The 21,046-nt window shown below is 43.3% G+C and overlaps 1 protein-coding gene across 2 annotated transcripts in view; it reads left to right on the plus strand.

Annotated features, from left to right (window-relative positions):
* The window catches only part of BDKRB2 (bradykinin receptor B2), a 29,623-nt gene that overhangs the window by 5,180 nt on the left and 3,397 nt on the right, over positions 1 to 21,046 (plus strand). The window contains exon 2 of one of the 2 annotated variants that reach the window (XM_043516819.1): positions 19,294 to 19,377. The exons of the other annotated variant lie outside the window; for it this stretch is intronic. The gene's annotated coding sequence lies outside the window, so the exon portion shown is untranslated. The remainder of the gene's footprint in view (positions 1 to 19,293; positions 19,378 to 21,046) is intronic. 2 annotated transcript variants of the gene reach the window in all.

Below are 21,046 nucleotides of genomic sequence, written 5' to 3' on the forward strand. Positions count from 1 at the left end.
TGTAAATTGAATACCTTACAACCAAGAAATCCCAGCCCTTTGGCTCAGCAATGGACCTGCTTCCCAGAGCTAGAGGGAGAAGAGGTGTATGAAGTTTGGCTAAAAATACTTGGTTAGATATTTCATTCAGTGCTTTAGAAATATTCGCTTTTTAGTGAAATGCAGTGAGACTCCCCACCCAATAAGCCATTTTCTTCCACTATACAGTCATTCAACCCACGGTTTCACTATCATCATTGCAATGCTGTTAAATATGAGGGGGTTTCATTCTGCGGCACATAACAAGAAGCTTATCTGCTGCTAAGCTCACTGTATATATAGATTCCATTGTACATGAATTAAATTGAAGTTTTAAACATGTTTTTAGGATGGAATGAAAGAGTTTTCATCATGTACAGGGGAAAATAAATTAAAATAGGCTTGATTTTAAATACCAGATCTAGACATTGCTGAACTTTCAGGGTGTTTGAACTCTAAACCTAGCTAAGGACCAAAGTTGTGTTTTATACTGGGCCAAACTAAAACCCCAGATCCAAATTTTGGGATGTTCATAATTCAGATCTGGATCCTGGTCCATACTGTGTCATAAACCCATCCATTCCTTAGTTTTAAACCTGCCTCAGATACCGATGTCTCTTGGCCTTTGGAAGGCCAATTATTCTGTGTGCCTCAGTTTCCCCATCTGTAAATTAGGGAATGGGAAATTTGCCTACTTCCAGAGAGGTTATGAGAATTAATTAGGTATTTGTAAAAGACCTTGGAGATATGAAGTGCCATTCTGGTGCTATGTATAAAGAACAAGAGGAAGGGCCAGGGGGTGTTTGTGCATCAGATACATCATACCAGCTCTGTTCTGTTCTGATTGTGTGAATGTGCAACCAGGTCATGTATACACATTGGTGTGTCTAATGTCCATATTCTCTAGCCATAAATATTTTTATTAAGCCCTATGCCCCCCAAATGCAGAAGTCAAACTCTGCCTATGGAGCCAGCCCCACGTGGCAGGGCTCAAGGTGGGGGGCACCACCTCCACCCCTGACTCACCTCAGGGGGCCACCTAGCCACCCACCCTGTCTGGGTTGGGCGGATGCAACCAAAAAATATGGGGGGGGGCATGTGGCCTCTGGTAGGGGACGCAAATATACTTGCTCGTCCCAGGCACACAAATGCCTCGTTACGGCTCTGGCTTGGACTTCCCAGGCAAACACTTGTTACGTGTGAAGAAGAGGAAGTCTGTGCGGAGCATCCTGATGCCAAGACTCTTTTTAATTTTTTTCTTCAAGAAGTGTTGGCGACGTGCAAATGTGCACTGACCTTTGCTTTCCACACACCATGGTTAGCAGAACAATGTGATTATAAAGACACTGTGAAACTAGACAGCGAGACAGCTACTAGAAAGGAAACGTTATATTAATGGTTGACCATCTCTCTCAGCAATGAGCCAAACACAGAGCACAAGTCCTTGGGGGAAAAGGTATGTGAGTGAGACACTATAGGGTTTTCTAGCTACTTATGAAGTACATAATAATTATTTTAGTTTGTGTCATGCCTTTCAGCTAGGGATGCACAAAACTGTGGCTTCAGTTCACTGGGGGGTGGAGGGGTTGATGCAAACTTTGGTTTTAGTTCACCCATCCCAAAAACGTATCCAAAACGGTCATATTTCACAATTTTCACCCTGAACACTAAGCAGGATTTGCCTGCCTATTCCCCACAGCCTCAGCCTCCCTTCCCTTGTGTTTGTGATCTTCTGGATGTGGGGACAGGAAACTAGTGGTCTGCAAATGACTTCTTCATTTTTCACACCATCACCTCCTCCTGTGTCTGTGGGGAGCAGGGGGCCAGTCAACCTGAATCCCGGTGTAGAATTTTCCTTAGGCACAGTACACCTGGGATATCTCATTCTCATCCTGAGAGTGACTTAAAGGGCCAGCCGAGCAATAGGCAGCACCACTTCTGCTCCTGCAGGTTGGGTGTGGGCAGGCTAGTCATTGCCCTGTAGATGCCAGGATTTTTTTTGCCACCTTGCAGACTTCCTCCCTCCTCCCATGTCCTTGGTCAGGATGAAAACACTTTCAGTCTAAAATGACTTATTCAATTGAATGAAAACAACAATCAGAGCGAAAGGAAGTCCCTACCATGGCTGAGTTACTACTCCCTATGAGCCCAAAGAGCTGGGTGGGGCCTTCCTGAGGGAAAAGCTGTGAGCAGCACACGGTCGCAGTGTTCTGGGACGGATCGATAAGACTAAGATTGTGTCACGGATATTTTTATTAAAAGTCACAGACAGGTCAGGGGCAATAATTCACGAAAGACCATGACCAGTTCCTGACTTTTAGTAAAAAGATCCATGGCAAAATGGGGAGCCTGGGCAGCTGCGGGGGGGGGGGAGGGGGGCTGGGAGCTCCAGGGGCCCCCACCACTAGGGTGACCAGCTGTCCAGATTTCAACCAGAACCCCCCAGTGGAAAAGGGACCCTGGTGGCTCTGGTCAGCACCGTCAAACAGGCCATTAAAGGTCCGGTCAGTGTGCTGTGGAGCTAAGACAGGCTAGTCCCTACCTGTCTTGGCTGCACCCTGGAAGCAGCCAGCAGGTCCGGCTCCTAGGCAGGGGGGCCACGGACTCTGCGAGCTGCCCAAGCACCAGCTCCACAGTCCCATTGGCCAGGAACCGGCCACAGGGAGCTGGGGACGCAGTGCCCCGCGGGCGAGAGTCGCATGCACCGCAGAACCTCCTGCCCCCGCCCCCTCCCACCAGGAGCCGGACCTGCTGTCCGCTTCCAGGGAGCAGCACGAACCCAGGACAGGCAGGCGGCCTGTCTTAGCTGCTCTGCGCCACTGACTGGGACCCCTGCAGCTCCCAGCCAGCGCTGGCTGAAGTCAAGGTCATCTTTGGAAGCCACAGACTTCCATGACTAAATCACAGCCTTACAGATCGACACCACAGGTATCCACCACAAGGGCACATAAAGAATGTGTAGCTAGGAGCAGTATGGGCAACGTAATACAGCCACTTACAGGCATAGCGGGGCTGATCCATCTCTGTGATGAAACAGATTTAGGGACAGAGGGAGGCAGTTTGTTTCTCCTATTCAGGCTATTACATTGGTGCAGAATTGCCTCATCCATGTCCTCTCAGAGTAGCCTCCTTTCTGCCCCCATCCCCAAACACCCACTATGCTTGTGCCTGCTACCAACAGACTGCAGAGTTGGTGGAGATAGTTCTGGATCCGGTGTAGAAGCCCTTTCACCAAGGGTATTCCTTGGAGCAGGGAGTTATGCTTGCCCTGTAGCCATTTTGCACCAGGTTAGCTGCTGCAAGGTAGGCCTAGACCAGTGCTTCCCAAACTTCTTCCGCCGCTTATGCAGGAAAAGCCCCTGGCGGGCCGGGCCGGTTTGTTTACCTGCCACGACCGCAGGTTCGGCCGATCGCGGCTCCCACTGGCCGCAGTTCGCTGTTCCAGGCCAATGGGAGCTGCTGGAAGCGGTGGTCAGTGCGTCCCGCGGCCCGCGCTGCTTCCAGCAGCTCCCATTGGCCTGGAACAGCGAACTGCGGCCAGTGGGAGCCGCGATCGGCCGAACCTGCGGTCGTGGCAGGTAAACAAACCGGCCCGGCCCGCCAGGGGCTTTCCCTGCACAAGCGGTAGAACAAGTTTGGGAAGCACTGCCCTAGAACAATGGTGAACTGGGTCTCTCTAAGGGCTCCGTATCCACGCTGCATCCACCCAGAGGGACAGATTGAGTGATAGATATTTCAAGCTACATTTTCAGTGAGTAATATCCCCCCAGCAAAAACCAAAACCATAAGAGATTAAACTCTGGCAAGGAAGCTAGGCTATTAGATGCAATAACAAAGGGTAATGATGTTTATTCACCATGAATAAAAGTGGCAAACATTAAAGCAGCTGATAAATACAAGGAGAGGCTACAGGTTAGTCTCTGGGCCCTATTTGTTTTACTGGAACTTTTTAAAAGACTATTTACAATTGGTATAGTACTCACTGCTGCAGACTGCTATTTCTGACCTGGTGCCAAGTACATAGAGACCAAAGGTTTTGATGGCTGATTTCCCCTAGTATGCTGGTAAATGATGTAATGGAGGAAAAACAATTCACCTTGCTTGCTCCTTTGAGGGTCCTGCTAAACAAAGCTAAGCAAATACCCCAGCTGTCCTGCAGAGATCAGCTTGAATTCAGTTAGTAGTTCTTTCCTGCTGGGATACTTTCTGTCACTATTGTCACAATGCTTTTAGCTTTAAGTAAAATGGGCCAAAATTGGAATCTCAAATCTGAATCCAGATGAAAGGGGTTTGGACATGAATCCCTAGATCTGAACCCTATAGTTTTATTTCTGGACCAGTCTCAAACCCAGAAAATTATTGTTTTCCCATTCAGATGTAGGTGAAGTTGAGGGGGTGGAGCTCACTATTTGTACAAGATTTCAGCATAAAATAGCATCTGCCCACCCCTGATTCGCTACTCACCTCTTCACCTCCTCCCTCGCCCACCTGCCGCTCACCTCCTCGCCAGACTCCCCCACCACAAGACCTCCCCTGCCACCTGCCGTGCAGCTGGCTTGCCGCTTGCCTCCTCACCTTGCTGCTCCCTTCCCCTCACCACGAGACCCTACCCCCTTTTCACCTTTAAAGCACTAATAACATTCCCCTACGGAAGCTGAACAGCTATAGATCAATTTCAAGATGGATTCTCCTCTGCGTGGCAGGGAGTTTGGTATATACTATATAGAGAGACACGAAAAGTCAGGCTACCTGTGCCCTGAAGCCTAATCTATCCTTTTGAAAAGTGTTTGTCATTGACAACCTGCATTAGGGCTGTAGTTTAATGACTGTTCTTACACAGAATTCCTTGCCAGACTCGTTTACTTAAACTGGGTTTGAATAATATGACTAGATCAAGAAATAAATTTACTGGCTATGTCAGCTCCTTCTTGAGCCAGGTTAGTCAAAATTACTTCTGCTTGGTACAAAGAATAACGAACGGGTCATTTGGAAACTGTTTTAACCCCAAGAACACATTTTCCTACAATATCAAAGCCAGCTGAATGGGGCAAAGGCTTCCTGGGTGTTGGCAAATGCTTGTTAAATGGCTTCCTTACCACTTTAATTGCCCTTAACAGTTTTAGTGATCTGCTACTAGGTCTCTGGTCTGGAAAGGCTTTTACACTGTGTAAAGTTACTCGGGGATCCCCTCCACTCCTCACTTCCTGGCCTGCTGCTCACATCCTCACACACACACACAACCCACACCCCGCAGAGATGGGGGGTGAGGAGGCACATGCCGGCAGCTGCAGGGACCTCCGAAGGGGGAGGAGGGTGGAGTGGAGGAGAGGAGGAAGACTCACACCAGGCAGCAGCAGTAGGCAGTGGGAGCCTCCGGGAAGTGTCAGAGCAGGGAGGGGAAGAGGCAGGTGGGGGCATCATGGCCCAGGTATCGGGCAGCAGGTACGGCTTGCTAGGGGAGGCAATGCCTCCTCTTGCCTATTGTACCCGCCGCACAAGTCCGGGATGTCCTAAGCCTATTGTATATGTGTGTGCGCTTAATATCTAATAGTAGTTTTAGATAAGAGCATGCTTTTTGCCATCAATCATTTCTCAGATGGAAGCACTGTGTTCCCATTGATTTATTCCTGATACCGCCTGTGGAGAAACAGTTAAGTTACCACTGCTTTTGATTCTGAAAAACCCCAGGTAACAACAGGATCAGACTCCATAGTTTTTATCCCCTGGTCACTTGGGGTATTATAACAAAGGCATTATGTTGGAAATAATCAAAGGCAAGACTTTTCCAGATTTCCCCTTTATCTTATAATTTTTTCTGCTGCTTTGTTGCAGCAGGATGGGTTTTGCATGTATTCCACATTTCCCTTCAGGTAACTGAAAGGAACAGCATCAGAACTGAATGGATTGCTCCTTGGGGGAATTTAGCAACTTGTTTTTTCCACTGGATTCGCTGCTACTGAGACAACTTTAAAAACAATAGAAGTAATTGTTTTTCATCTTTTCCAAATATAAATGAGCCCAATGCATTTACCTATAGATGCGATATGACAGCTGTAATTTCACACTGTGCCAACAGATTACATGCTGTGGGATCTCTTAAAATTTTGTTTTCAAAGTGTATTATCGCAGTATGTTTTCTTTATTTCTTGATGTGCATTGTTTTCCTATAAAGGGAACAGAAATAGGGAAAGATTTTTCATTTGCTTTTCCTTTATTTCTGCTTTGGTGCTTTTGGTTGCTTGCAATACTAGTTCTATGACACATTATGACTTTTTTAATTCTCATGTATTCTTACTTAACAGCAAACAATATCTTAATGTGTAACAGAAAGGTCTCTTTTGTAATCTTTAAAGACTTTCAAAATGAGAGCAACATACACATAGGTATCAGAGTAGCAGCTGTGTTCGTCTGTATTCTCAAAAAGAAAAGGAGGAGTTGTGGCACTTTAGAGACTAACAAGTCTGATGAAGTGAGCTGTAGCTCACGAAAGCTTATGCTCAAATAATTTGTTAGTCTCTAAGGTGCCACAAGTCCTCCTTTTCTTTATACACATAGGTAGGAGACGTTAAATGTTCTTATCATTGAGACTGTTAGGCATAAGCTCCTATTCTTCAAACTGTTTCCAAAAGTGATTTTCAAAAAACTGCGGCAGCAGCTTTGGTGCTGGGGCCAGGGGAAAGGTGCCTCTCGCCCCCACCCCACGCCGCAGCAGCTCCGGGTCTTGGGCCAGGGAAAGGTGCCTCTCCCAGTCACAGCAGCTCCAAGACTTGGGCCGGGGCTGGTGGAAAGTGCCTCTCCCCGCTGCAGCAGTTCCGGGGCTGGGACCAGGGGAGAGGTGCCTCTCTCTGCCGCAGTAGCTCCAGGGCTGGGGCCAGGCGCCCTCTCCCCACCATTGCAGCCCTGGGGCTGGGAGGAGAGGTGTCTCTCCGCACCACAGCCCTGCATGCCCCAAGCTCCCCACCCACCCCCTATTCTCCACCTCACCAGGGCCAGCTCCAGGCACCAGCGTTCCACGCAGGTGCTTGGGGCGGTAGTCAGAAAGGGGCAGCAGAGTTGCGGCAGCAATTCGGCGGCAACAGGTTTTTTCACTGCGTGGGGCGGCAAAAACGATAGAGCCAGCCCTGCACCTCACCCTATACTTCTCTCCTCTCCAGACCCCTGTGGCTGCGTACCTGCATGGCTCTCTTCATTAGGTGTGCGGCCCTTGATGGGTTCCTGTGCAGCCATGCACCTTAGAGGGAACACAGCTGATGTCCCAAACCAGTGGTGGGGGTCTATAATTAGCTTTCACCAAACCAGTAACAAATGTGAACTCCTGGATCACTAGAACAGCCTTACCGTGGCATCACAGAGAGTCCCCTTAGTCTCTCCAGTCTATCTTGCCATCCAGACAAACTGGACTGAGTGATAAATTGTCACTTACACCAACAATCACACCATTTTCAGGTTGTTTCCAGTCCCAAGAGATCAGTCACTTATCCAAGATCAATTGGTATCCTAGATTTTACACCAAAGACACTGCCTGTAGCCAATCCTGTAATAAACTATCTAAAGGTTTATTAACTAGAAAAAAGTAATAAGAGAGTTATTTACAAGTTAAAACAAGCAAACACATACATACAAATGAGTTATCATCTAAATCCTAAGAGTGACAGAGTTGCAGTGATCTGTCTATTCAAAGTGTCCTTCACGGCAGACCAAGAGGCAGCCCTTGGGAATCTCTGGCCCTTGAGAGTTTCAGCAGCCAAAAAGATGCAATTTCTTCTTAATTCCTTCTCCCAGAGTTCAAGATAATGGGACGAATTCATGTGCACATCTCCTCTTCATGGTGAAGTGGGGAGCAATCAACAAAGTCTTTTGTCCTCTGATGTTCCAGGGTTTGTCTGGTGTCTATGGGCCTTCTTTTGCTAGTCAGGAGAGGACAGCTCCTGTGGCAAACTAGTACTTCACACTTGGTAATGCTTCTCACCAGAAAAAAACACTTGTATATTTACAAATCAACCACTTAAATTTTATCTTATAACTTGGGATATAGATATTATAGGTGATATTAATGCATGTAGCAACATACCAGCATTTCATAGAGTTTAAACACTAAAAACATTTTATAAGACTAATACCTACAATATTTGGGTCAAAACTAACAAACAGGTGACCTGGTATGGTCTCCATTTATGAGGCTGTCACGTCTTAGCTAATGCCTGCAGCACGGGCAAGAGCTGGCCTCTAGCCTGCCAGCATAACAGTGGAATCTATGAAAAAATAGAATCGGTGGAAGACAGTCTTCTTTGTGCATAATATTGCAGGATGAGCCACCCTTACTTAAAGCAGATTTTAACTAGGTTTCTTTTTACCTTTCACTCTAATCACAACATTTCTGTCTGGCATATATTTTCTTTTTTCTACAGCTCAGATGGCCCCTCGATAAACATATTTACTGCAGTTTTAAAGTTTACATAAAGGAACAAGTCTTCTAAATTAGTAAGTATTACACAAGAGAGTCAAGGAGAGGAACCCACAAACTGAGGTTATTTTGTATAGGAAATACACAAAATTACAATGAAAATATTCAGTATGCATACATGCTGTGAGACCGGTAAAAGCAGAAGGTTGGTTAGGAAAACAGTTTCAGGGAGAAAGGCTGTGTTGAGAAACAAGAAATGGTATACTAGCTTTTACTAATTGTTCCTCTTACTGCCAAATCTGACAAAACCAAATCAAAAGATGGATTGATACAGGCTATTCATAAAACCATTTCAGGCATTCTGACTCCACTAATTTAGTCACAGGAGTTCTCTTACATACCTTACAGACACTAGGATTAAAACCAAGCAAAATCATCACAGTTATTAAAGAAAGGAAAAGAAAACATTAAAACAAAATACAAATGATAAACTGGTTACTTCCATTACAAACTCTTCTATATGTCTCTCTGTGAAGAGTTTTTAACAGAAAGTACACACTTGAGAGTGAACTGCCTCTGGGGGCAGTTTTCTCCTGGTAAATTAAAACCAAAGTATCGTATACTGTTTCCCAAAATTATTATGAATCCATTATTTAGTATATCCTTAGATCATTAAGAATGTTGATAGATGGGAAAAAGAATTTATTTCAGGGCAGGTAGATCTGTTAGTTATTTATTAATAACCAGTCAGTTTATAGTTGGGTAAAGTAAGCAATCTTAAGTACATCCTGTGAAATCAAAGAAAATATTTTAGAAGAAGCCATTTAAGGAGCTGTTTTGAGATAGGTAAATTAACCAATATTAAGAATCTTAAATCCAACTATTTCTCTGTTTAGCAATGTTTAGTCCTTGTATAGTCTTCCAAAATAGATGGTCTAACCACTTTGTGATTATCAGGAAAAACTTAATATTTTAAGTTACAACCACATTTCAATTTCTACATTCCAGTAGAATTATACAAGTTTCAAGGTAATCCCTTGTCAGTGTTGTAGTTAACTTTCTCTCACCAACCCACATTGATGTTTTAGGGAGATTTTTCTTGGATTGGTTTCTTCCCGAGTCTTCTCTGTTTTCTTACCTATGTATAGCAGCTTGCTTGTAGAGATGGACTGGAAGAGTGTGGAGTGCTTGCTGTCTAAGCAGGGTAGCAGAGGCTTGTGTGTGAAAGATGCTCACTTCAGAGGGTTTTTTTTGCTCTCTTCCATCCTATTTCCATGAAATTATGAAAATGCTCCTCTTTCAGGCCTGTTTAGATTCAAAGTCGGTTGCTGTCACTCTTTCATTGGCTTCATGTCTTCTGTGTTGGCTTAGGTGACACCTACAGCTCCTGAACATGCAGTTGGCCTGATCAAGACACAATGGTTCTTTAATTGCCTTTGTTCTTGTGGCGGGAAGCATCAGATAACTTAATTCTTCCTTTTTATTCAGTCCATTTTCTTAAATAACCCTTTAGTTCCATCAGAGTTTAATAGGAGTTCAAATTCAGTTTCAAATGAATCCAAATACTCTTGTTTTCTCTGTAGAAGTCAGCTCTCAAAATAGTCTTTTCAAATTCTTAAATGGTCAAAGAAATATTGTCTTTTCTTTTTACTAATCTTTGAAGAGGTTCTTCTTGTCTTCACAAGTTTGGTGAAGGGGTGCTTAAGCATTGCCATATGATTCATTTCCCAATTAATATAAATATTTCTATACTCACATGACATCTCATATTAGTAACCAGTTAAAGCATCAGGTGACCTTGTACATAAAGCATTTTACCAATTACATAACAATGATATTAGGAGCTTTGCATTTAGCTAAGATATTTGCAAGTTTGGTTTTCACAAAGGTATTTGCCATTTAAACATTTAAGGAATAAACACAAGGTTTAAAACACTTCTAACTACACATATTTTTCCTAGAGTCTTTTCTGTAAAAAGAAAAAAGGAGAACTTGTGGCACCTTAGAGACTAACAAATTTATTTGAGCATAAGTTTTCATGAGCTACAGCTCACTTCATCGGACGCATTCCTGAATGTATTTTCTAAATGTAGTTTTTAAGAGCAATTATAAAATTCATTTCAATTAGGATATTTCTAGAATGCTTTGTGTGGGTTTACTTAGATTAATTACTCTGATAATATACCCTGCATTCCTTTCACAATCAGGTCTCTTCCTAAAACATGAATGTTTTATATGGATTTTCTTCTTAAAGTAAAGATTACCTTTGTATCAAGCTGGTATCTTATACAAAGGGAGATATATCCTATTCTTTGATAAGACACTCTGGTTGGTTGGTTGGTTTTCTGACTAAATGGTTTCTAGATTTTCAATCTACCATTTGCAGTATATTTACAATTGTAATTACAGACTCTTATCAAATATTCTGTACAAAGCATGAATCGTGATAATGAATCATAGAAGAGACCTCAGGAGCTCATCTAGTCCAATCCCCTGCTCAAAGCAGGACTAACACCAACTAAATCATCCCAGCCAGGGCTTTGTCAAGCCAGGCTTTAAATCTCTAAGGATGGAGATTCCACCACCTCCCTAGGTAACCCATTCCAGTGCTTCACCGCTCTCCTAGTGAAATAGTTTTTCCTAATATCCAACCTAGACCTCCCCCACTGCAACTTGAGACCATTACTCCTTGTTCTGTCATCTGCCACCACTGAGAACAGCCAAGCTCCATCCTTTTTGGAAACCCGCTTCAGGTATTTGAAGACTTCTATCAAATCCACCCTCACTCTTCTCCTCTGCAGACTAAATAAGCCCAGTTCCTTCAGTCTCTCCTGGCAAGTCATGTGCCCCAGCCCCCTAATAATTTTCGTTGCCCTCTGCTGGACTCTCTTCAATTTCTCCACATCCATTCTGTAGTGGGGGGCCAAAAACTGGATTCATTACTCCAGATGTGGCCTCACCAGTGATGAATAGAGTGGAATAATCACTTACCTCAATCTGTTGGCAATGCTTCTACTAATGCAGCTCAATATGCCATTAGCCTTCTTGGCAACAAGGGCACACTGTTGACTCATATCCAGCTTCTCGTCCACTATAATCCCCAGGTCCTTTTCTGCAGAACTGCCACTTAGCCAGTCGGTCCCCAACCTGTAGCAGTGCATGGGATTCTTCACTTCTAAGTGCAGGACACCACACTTGTCCTTGTTGAACCTGATCAGATTGCTTTTGGCCCAATCCTTCAATTTGTCTAGGTCACTCTGGACCCTATCCCTACCCTACATAGTATAAAAGCAAATAGTATAGAATATTAAAGCAAAATAGAAGTTATAAAACTGCATTCTAAGGTCAGTGTAGAAAGACCTGGAGATTATAAACATTTTATATATTTAAAGCCATGTTTATCTTCCCGGATATTTGCTTGTCCTTGGAAGATAAGGTAGAAGCCTCCTAAAATTCCTTTGGTTAGCTTGAATATTTCATATAATTAAACAAACAAACAAAAATACATGCATCTGACATACTTTTATCCAAGCACTGTATGTATGAAAGCAATGATAAATATATTGTAAGCTTCAGTTAACACACAAGCAAGTTTAATAACCTCTTATTAAATATATATATAATTTTATTAATATCATTTTTGTATCAGTATTGATATCTCTGCCCTACATTTGTCTTGTAACTAAGATCTAAGCACCTACTTACAGCACCAGCTCTAGGGTGCCCTGGGTGAACGTCTGCACTTTGGAGCCTGCCGTTATTCCCAGAATAATAAACAGCTGTGAACCACATTTTCCTCCTGCCCCTACTATTTTGCTGCACATGGCAATCATCTGTATTGTAAAGCTAGCCACATGTATTTGGGATGTACAGAATACTGGTTTGGCCCTTTGTAGCTCCTAAAAGAAAACCAATGTAAATGTAAGATACTATGTATACTGCAGATAGGCTTACTCTGGACATGATATCTACCATGCACTGAAATCCCATTGAATGTTACAGCAGAACCCATTCTTTATTAAGACTCAAATGACTAAATAATTGAACCATAATATGTTAACATCTATGCCAAATTCACTGGAATGGTCATTCCAAAGAGGATGGATCTAGACTGGTCTCAGTGGTAGCAGATGACAGAACAGGGAGCAATAGTCTCAAGTTGCAGTGGGGGAGGTTTAGATTAGATATTAGGAAAAACTTTTTCACTAGGGGGGTGGTGAAACACAGGAATGGGTTACCTAGGGAGGTGGTGGTTTTAACCTTAGAGGTTTTTAAGTTCAGGCTTGACAAAGGCCTGGCTGGGATGATTTAGTTTGGGATTGGTCCTGCTTTGAGAGGGGGTTGGACTAGATGACTTCCTGAGGTTCCTTCCAACCCTGATATTCTAGGATTCTATAACACACTTCCTAGAGTGCAAACTTAACCTTAACCAGCTAAATCGTTGTCCAAAGCAACGTTAGATGGGATTAACTATCTCCCACTGTCTCCAGCCAACATGGCTGGGATCCCTCTTTTGTGAATGAAAAATGTGCTGTCCTTTTTCCTTCCTTGGTGAAGGAAGACAAGGTGTCCTTTTGCCTCTCCTTATATCCTCAAAATTCATTGTTGGTTCCCAGAGTCAGGATGACCCGTCCCCCCACCTGGGGTTTATTTGTTTTTATGCTGGCTTCACATCCTCCTGCTGATTTTGTATGAAAATAGGGCTTTCGTTGTTTTGGCTTACAATGTTCAATTTACAAGTGAACCAAAGCAAACAGGTGACTATACCTCCCTTTGTCTGGCAAAAAGCCATTTGTCAACCCTGCTTTGATTTAGACTTTAAAACATTTTCCTGTGTGTGTGTGATCTCCACAACTTCTTACATGGTATTTGTACATATATTTTCACAATGCTATGAATGACGAGTGTAATCCGGGCTTTCATTTGAGATCTCACATGGCATTCATTATAGATAAATATTATGAAAGCAGTGTGCTAGGTGCAGTGAGTTTATCAGGCCTGTTAGAAGTTGCTGTTATAGAATAGTGAATCTTTTTCCAGTTGGCACTGAGCAGTTCTTAGGGTCACAATCACATTGATGACTCAAATTCACTGTGTGAGGCATTATAACCCGTAGTTATTTTTCACTAGTACTACTACCTAGCCAGTTATTCCCCATGTTGTAGCAGTGTGTTTGATTTTCCCTTCCTAAGTGAAGTACTTTGCATTTGTCTTTACTGAATTTCATCTCGTTGATTTCAGACCAATTCTCCAATTTGTCAAGGTCATTTTGAATTCTGATGCTGTCTTCCAAAGTGCTTGCAACCCTTCCGAGCTTGATGTCATTTCTGTGGGCGTTCAGTGGCAAGGGTCTAGGCACTTCAGGGAGCACTGTTGAGGACTCTGGGGGTGGTGTATGCCTATCACTAGCATGCACTGAGAGAGGAAGATCTGGGGAGGCCAGGACATTAGTGCTTGCATTGTTGGTTTCAGGGAGTTGAGCTGCAGCAGGTACAGATAAGACCACCTCACATTAAGGGCAGGTAATGATGAGGTGCCTCTCGACCCTGTATCATCACAATGATACAGTTGCAAAAAAAGACTAAGATTGTGGGGTATTAACAGGATTGGTATTTACATGGGAGGTAAATTGTCCCTCCCTATTTGGCACGGGCCTATGATTGAGTACTGTGTCCAATTCTGGGTGCCACATGTTAGGACAGATATGGACAAATTGGTCAGAGTCCAGAGGAGAGCAATAATAATATAAAAAGATAAAAAGTTCAGAAAACCTGACTTATTAGGAAAGGTTAAAAAAAATTGGGCATGTTTAGTCTTGAGAAAAGATGGGGAGGGGTCCTGATCACAGTCTTCAAATATATTAAGGGCTGTTATAAAGGTGATGGAGAACAATTGTTCTCCATGTCCACTGCAGGTAGAACAACAAGTAAGGGGCTTAATCTGCAGCGAGGAAGATTTAGATTAAAATATTAGGAAAAACTTTCTAACTATAAGAGCTCTGGAGTCGATTGTGGAATCACCCTCACTGGAGGTTTTAAGAACAGGTTGGACAAACACCTGTCAGGGATGGTCTAGGTTTATTCAGCACAGGAGGCTGGACTTAATGACTTTGCGGTCCCTTCCAGCCCTAACTTACATTTCTATGATTAGCTGTTTTTCCTCATTTGAGAACAGTGAGGTAGCTGGTGTGTGCTGAGATCACTGCCTATTATGCTGACCAGAATTCTCTCCTTTTTTCCTTGTGCTGTCCCTTCTGTCTGTATCCATCTGCTGGCTCTTGTCTTGTACATCGATTGTAAACTCTTTGGGAGGCGCCATCTTTTTCTTCAGTGTTTGTACAGGGCAAATGTGGTCCTGGTTCATAACTAGAGGCTTGGCAGCACTACTGCCATGATAATCTTCCAGCAGATGAGATGTGGTAGACATGGTAAAGGCTTAGGTGAGTAGGAGATCTACATATTGATTAACCACAATCTTGCAGAAGTCAGTGGGAGTTTTGTCCATATGAGGACTAACACAAGAAAGCTTATCTTGGGTTTCCTGAATGGAGCCCGAAGCTAACTCATCACAGATATTTCCATGCTGCGTTTTTACCATTTTGAGGCAATGCAGAACTCATAGTCATGAGTAGGTTCCTGAGATAACCCTACTCTTTTGACAAAATCCAGCACATTAATATCTCCAGTCATTTTAGGCCAAGTGATGCCTTCCCTTACAAGTAGTTGTCATTCCATTGAGTTCAGAGATATATGCCCAATTTATGATCACCATAAATTTAGTCCACGGTGTCAAACGGGAAGTCAGATATCTTGTCAGATGACTAAAAATATAGAAACGGTTGGAACAGAGAAGCTGAGTCATACTCAGGATGTTGTGACTTAAATTCACATTAAGGTGTTGGCAATGGTATAGCTCATCCTGTTCTGGTCTTGGCAGCAGAGAATCAGAAGGGAAGAAATCAATGGACCAGGCTGACACTTTGTTATCTCTAGTGAAGTTATGTCCATGCTGAATTTGGACCAATGTCTTTAAGAGACATCAGTGATTCCTTCACTGGTCTCAATACAAAGAGGTCATGGAAGGCAATAATTTACATACAAACAAGATCACTTGGCCACTGTTTTCTTAAGAGAATGAAGCTGGAAGAGCAATAGTAGTAACAACAACACTTAAGTTTCAGTATTTTCTGTTCAAAAATGTGCACTTGTGCATCTTTGCCCCGTGAGAGCAGGTCAGCACCTCCAAAAGCCACAGATATGGCCACTTCTTACCATGGAACAAAATATTCCTAAATTATGTTTAAAAGCCTCCACCTTGCAATGAGTTATATGTCAGCAGACTCCCATGCTGTCCTAGAACCCCACTGCATGGACAAAGGGGACAACCTGCACGAATTGCATTGCAGGACTGGGTTCTAAATGGGTAAATAATGTTTGAGCTTCCACGGTAGAAAGTACTCTCTCATTTGTACTATACTTTTTATTATGTGTAGTACAGTAGTGATTAGTAACCCCCCAGTCATGGGTTAGGGTCTCATTGTGTGTTAAGCTCTATACAGACACAGAACATTATTTATCAATTACCATTATTTCCTCAATGGACCCAAGTCTGAGATCATAGCAATTTAGTTGTGATATACCTAGTTAGTGAAAGCCACTGTTGTCAAGAAATGGGCATTTTTAACTTTAATAATACAGTCTCTTCCTTCTTTAATTATGGGTGAGGGGGGATAGAAGTTATTTACACTTGCACAGGCAACACATAGAAGAGTGACTTGCTGACCGACACACCTCCGCATGAGGGGACATGGCACAGCAGGCTTTCCACATTTGGTGTCCCTGCCAACAGCCACTTTGGCCCTCCATGATCTGCTTTGTTTAGTGACTCAGTCCTCCAGCCAGATCACCTTAAAATCTTATTCCTTGCAGAGTAGCAATATCCCACAACTCAAATTATTAACAGAGCATCTTATTCCCATCCAGGGCTCCTCTGCAGTTCCCCTTTTCCTCACAAAGCAGCAGACTCCCATGCTCCCTCCCTGTATCTCCCAACAGAACACAGAAAACCCCAAACAAACCAAACTAAAGCCATCCCTACTCAGTCTGACTTGAGCTTTTAGTCCTACCAGGATCTCCCCAGGTCCTTGTTCCAGATCCAGAACATCAACTACCTTGTCTATTTTTCAGTGGGGCTAGCTCCTCTCCTACAGTTTTCCCCATAGTTCCTGTCCCAGAATGAAGGGAAACTCCAGCCTACTTTCCTCCTAAACCACCCCTGTAGCTTTCACTTCCTTCCTTTATGTAGAAGACTTAGCTTTGCCCCAGCTGGGTCTGACAAATCAAGCCTGACAAACCCTCCAGATAGAGCAAATGGGGTTAATTGAGCTCTCAGACTCCTGTTAACCCTTTGTTCACCTCTGTGGTGTTTATACCCCACCACATGGCATCAAAAGCAAGGAATATCTATCAGTTGCTTGAGGCAGGGGGTAGGCTTTGCCCGCCCACTTCCTGGATCCCACTAAGGCTTGAGTCAGGGAAACCTGTGGTGACTCAATTCAGCCCTAAATCTCCAGTTGATGTAGTCAAACAGCCATTTCAGGATATGCATATATTTTACAAAAATCAGAGAGACCCTTGGAGACTAGAGATCTTAAGCACTCTAGAAATAGTGCATTGTGTTCAACAATTAACTTCCAGTAGTTCCTCAGTCTGAAATGTGAAGAGTGACTTCAGAGCAAAGCAAGCAATTACTGTTAATGCCTGCCTGTCCTTGTGAGAGATGAGATAAGTAGCTACATGGAGAACTGAGCAAAAAAATCTGCAGCACAGCAGAGGTGAGATGAACATCAGATTCTCTGAGCCAAATCCTGAGCTGTTTACCAGGTTACTTCAGCTGAGGTTCCCTAGCCATTTCTATTTAGTTGTGTTGGTTTTCTAGCATTGGATAATGTTTAAACAAAGAAATGAAACCAATCCATCCTTGGAAAGGCACTGTCTTGAGTTTTAGCCTTTCTGTATCATGCATGGTCAATATTTACACTCTGTGTGTAAACATGTAACTTATTTATTGTTACATAATTTATCAAATATGCTAATGGTCATATAATGCAAATATCACTGTAAATGTTTGAAACCCATGGCTTAAGGACACAGCATTTCCACAGCTGTGTAAATAATGGATTGTTCAGTACATGCAGGAAAAAATAAGTGGTAAAATCAAATGAGTGCTCGTCTACACTACAGAGAACATGTTACATAACATGTTGCAGCATTTAAATATATTACCTAAACTGATCTCAAAATCCTGGTTTATGCAGTATTCATAAATTTCTCCCACATCTGTACCAGTATTTGATTCTTACAAAGTGCTTTTCATCTCCAAAGTTTTATAACTAACATTGGGCCAGATTCTGGCTAGCCCCTGCATGGATGCTCACAGATGGGAGAGGTCAGGTAGAACCCAAGATGCTCCTGTATCTTTCAGCTCAATTCAGGGATTGACCAGGGATTGATTCCTCACTGGGAACCTAGACTTTGGTCGCTTCAGCCCTCAGTAACTCAAAGAGGGCACAGAAGGAGAGGCAGCTTGATGCAACCCCCATTGAGGTCAATGGGAGTCTTTCCATTGAGTTCAAAAGGTGATGGACCAGGCTGAGGATGCGGGTTGGATCATGGTTCCACTCCACACAGGCTAACAGAGGGGCTGGTCACTGAGGCAAGCATACGGCATTCCTTTCAAGGATGGTGCAGCAAGCTCACTGGTGACTGCCTGGGCATCTCTAGCAGAATTTTGGATGACTCAGCTAATGCTGGATTCACAGGGGGGACACAGGCACCTAATTGCCACGTTAGCTGCCTAAATTTGACATTTAGGCAACACTGGCATTCACAAAACCACTGCTCAGTTGCTGCCTAGCCCTGAGGGTACCTGAAGTCCCTGGGCACCTAAGTTTCCACCACTAAAGTCCCCACGGTGCCTAGATTTCTGTCACTGGACATGCACAAAGCCACTTAAGAGCAGCTTGACACCTAACTCATACCTAAGCTGCAGCTGGATTCACAAACTAGATGTTTCCCCATGTATCTTGCCTTTGGGGCCCTGGCAGGTAGGGGTGCTTATAGGCTGCCTAAGAACATGCCTACCAGATTAGGACCTATGCAAAATATAGCTGATGGAGGAAGTGGTGCCTTAGGCCCAGTAAGTAGAGCACTCAGCTAGAATCTGGAAGAGCTGGGTTCAAACCCCCACTCTGCCTGATATGCAGGGGGGGGTTGAGCTTGGATCTCTCACTATTTCCTGCATGAGAGAAATCTGCCTCAAACTAGCCTGTGGATTAGGGCACTGAGATAGTATGTGTGAAATCCTCTCCTATCTCAACTGAGCACAAAATGGAAGCTAGCTAACTCCAGCAGAGAGCAGACTTCTTAAAGTACGAGGATCCAGTACACAGAAAACAAAATCACAGTCATTGCATAGGCTACAATGCCAATAATTTGCTTTATTTTACAGAATTGTCTTTGTAAGTGCTTCCTTTCTAAAAATGTAATCCCAAAGAGATGAGGTGAGGTGAGGGAGAAATATCCTAAAACATGTACTCTCTCCTTGTTGTGCTGCTATTCACTGTAAAATTAACATTCTGCAGTGGGATATTCTTCTTCTGCTAGTCATAATTATGAGGAGAAGGAATAAGAAATTGCCAAGCAATGTTCCAACCTTCATGAACTTTCTTTGAATTGCAAATGAATGGCTTTTAAATATGTGCATATGTTCAACCACAGAGCACAACATAAAGGAGTCTTATAATGCTCTTTACCAGTTCAGAACCTTTTATGTTACTAACAGGAAGATAAACAGCTTCTGTTTAATTGCAGCATCCTACAGGACTTCTGTTCAGGAATGACTAATTGATTGGCAGTCGTCCACCAGTCTCCTGAATACATTTATGGCACAAATCTGTAAGTGCTACAGAAAGAAGGAGTAAAACAAAGTTATTTGCAACACATTAAGTGAACCTACCACAGCCTCAGAGCTCTCAGATATTTAACTTATTAGCATTGGCGTCCAGATAAACCGGTGTTGTATGAAACTGGGTGAAAGATTGCCAATGCCAAGACTGGACTTTTGCTAAGTGACTTCAGCATTTTGTGGGAGGAGGCTGAATAGAGCAGGAGAGAGAAGTCTGGTGAGAGCCCTTTTGTTGTATAGAGGAGTTTGCAGTGATGATGTTGCTTAGCATGGTGGAGATCTTGCTCCTGGATCCTTAACATTATACCTGTATTGCATAAAAGGAGTTCACACAAAGACATCATCCTGGCACCAAACAGCTTTTACAATATAAATGAGCAATGAGCAACAAACAAAGGGCGGGGGGGAAGCTACAATCAAAATACGCCCAATGTGACACATAAAACTCCCAGTATGAGTGTGTTTGGTTTTAAATTATAGTAAGTAAATCCAAATTGATTGTACCAAACAGCACCAAAAATCAAGGTGTCCCCAAGACCTTAGGTCACAGCGTAACTCACCAAGCCATGCTGCTAATTCTTCAGACAATAGTAAAATGGCTAAGGGGCCAAAACCAGGCAGGAATTTGAAGACAATAAGGGACGTTGTTTGAATGGGTTCTGAGAAGGACAGAGAGCCAGTGATGAAGTCAGAGGACGGGGATATGCGCCCAAGTTTAGATATGGGTATGAGGAGGTGTTATATTTTGGACAACGTGAATTCTGGACAGTTGAGAACACTGCATGGATACTGAACTTTATCTCACTCATGGGGAATGGATACACAGATTACCAGGATATCTACTTGTCTGCTAAACTCTGTTCCTTTTTAAAGTTTACTCATCTTCCCAGCCCCCTCTGTCTGTTCACTCCCCTATCCTGCCCTGCCCTGCCCTGCCCTATCTGACATCTACATTCTAAACTCTCTGGGGCAGAGACTATCTTCTTTGTTACCTGCCTTTACAGCACCTTGCACAAAAGAATCCTGATCTTGACTGGGGTTCCTCAGATACCACAGTACTAATAATTAACATCAGCTTTGCAGTAATCCTGTTTCCAGCAAGTATGTTTTGATGTACGTTTCCAGCTGTCAGCTAGGAACGGCAGTAACGGAGCACAGCCTATATTTGCATAATAGACAGCAGGACCCTTCAGTGAGATCTAAAGTTGTCTTTTTGCTGTCAAGTTGCCAGCTGTATCAGACAACTGCCCTGATTAAAAATACATTTGAAACAGCTTCCAATAAAACTATAATAAAAGTTACGGCATTTTAAAGACTTGGCATAAGGCAAGTCCATACCTGTTGCTCAGACCTGACAGCTACACTCAAACCCAGGAAGACCATCTTGCAGTTTAAAAATATCACAGTATGTTATTAGCTGCATAAACACAGGAATCTCTAGTAGGAGTAAAGAGGTTATTTTACATCTGTATTTGTCACTGGTGAGACCACTGCTGGAAAATTGTGTCCAGCTCTGGTGTCTACTATTCCAGAGCACGTTGAAAATATGGAGAGGGTTCAAACAAGAGCCACAAGAATGATTAAAGGATTAGAAAAGATGCCTTATAGTGATGTACTCAAGAAGCTCACTCTATTTAGCTTAACAAAGAGAAGGCTAAG

This window comes from Dermochelys coriacea, chromosome 6, assembly GCF_009764565.3.
Source record: "Dermochelys coriacea isolate rDerCor1 chromosome 6, rDerCor1.pri.v4, whole genome shotgun sequence".
Classification (NCBI taxonomy): Eukaryota; Metazoa; Chordata; order Testudines; family Dermochelyidae; genus Dermochelys; species Dermochelys coriacea.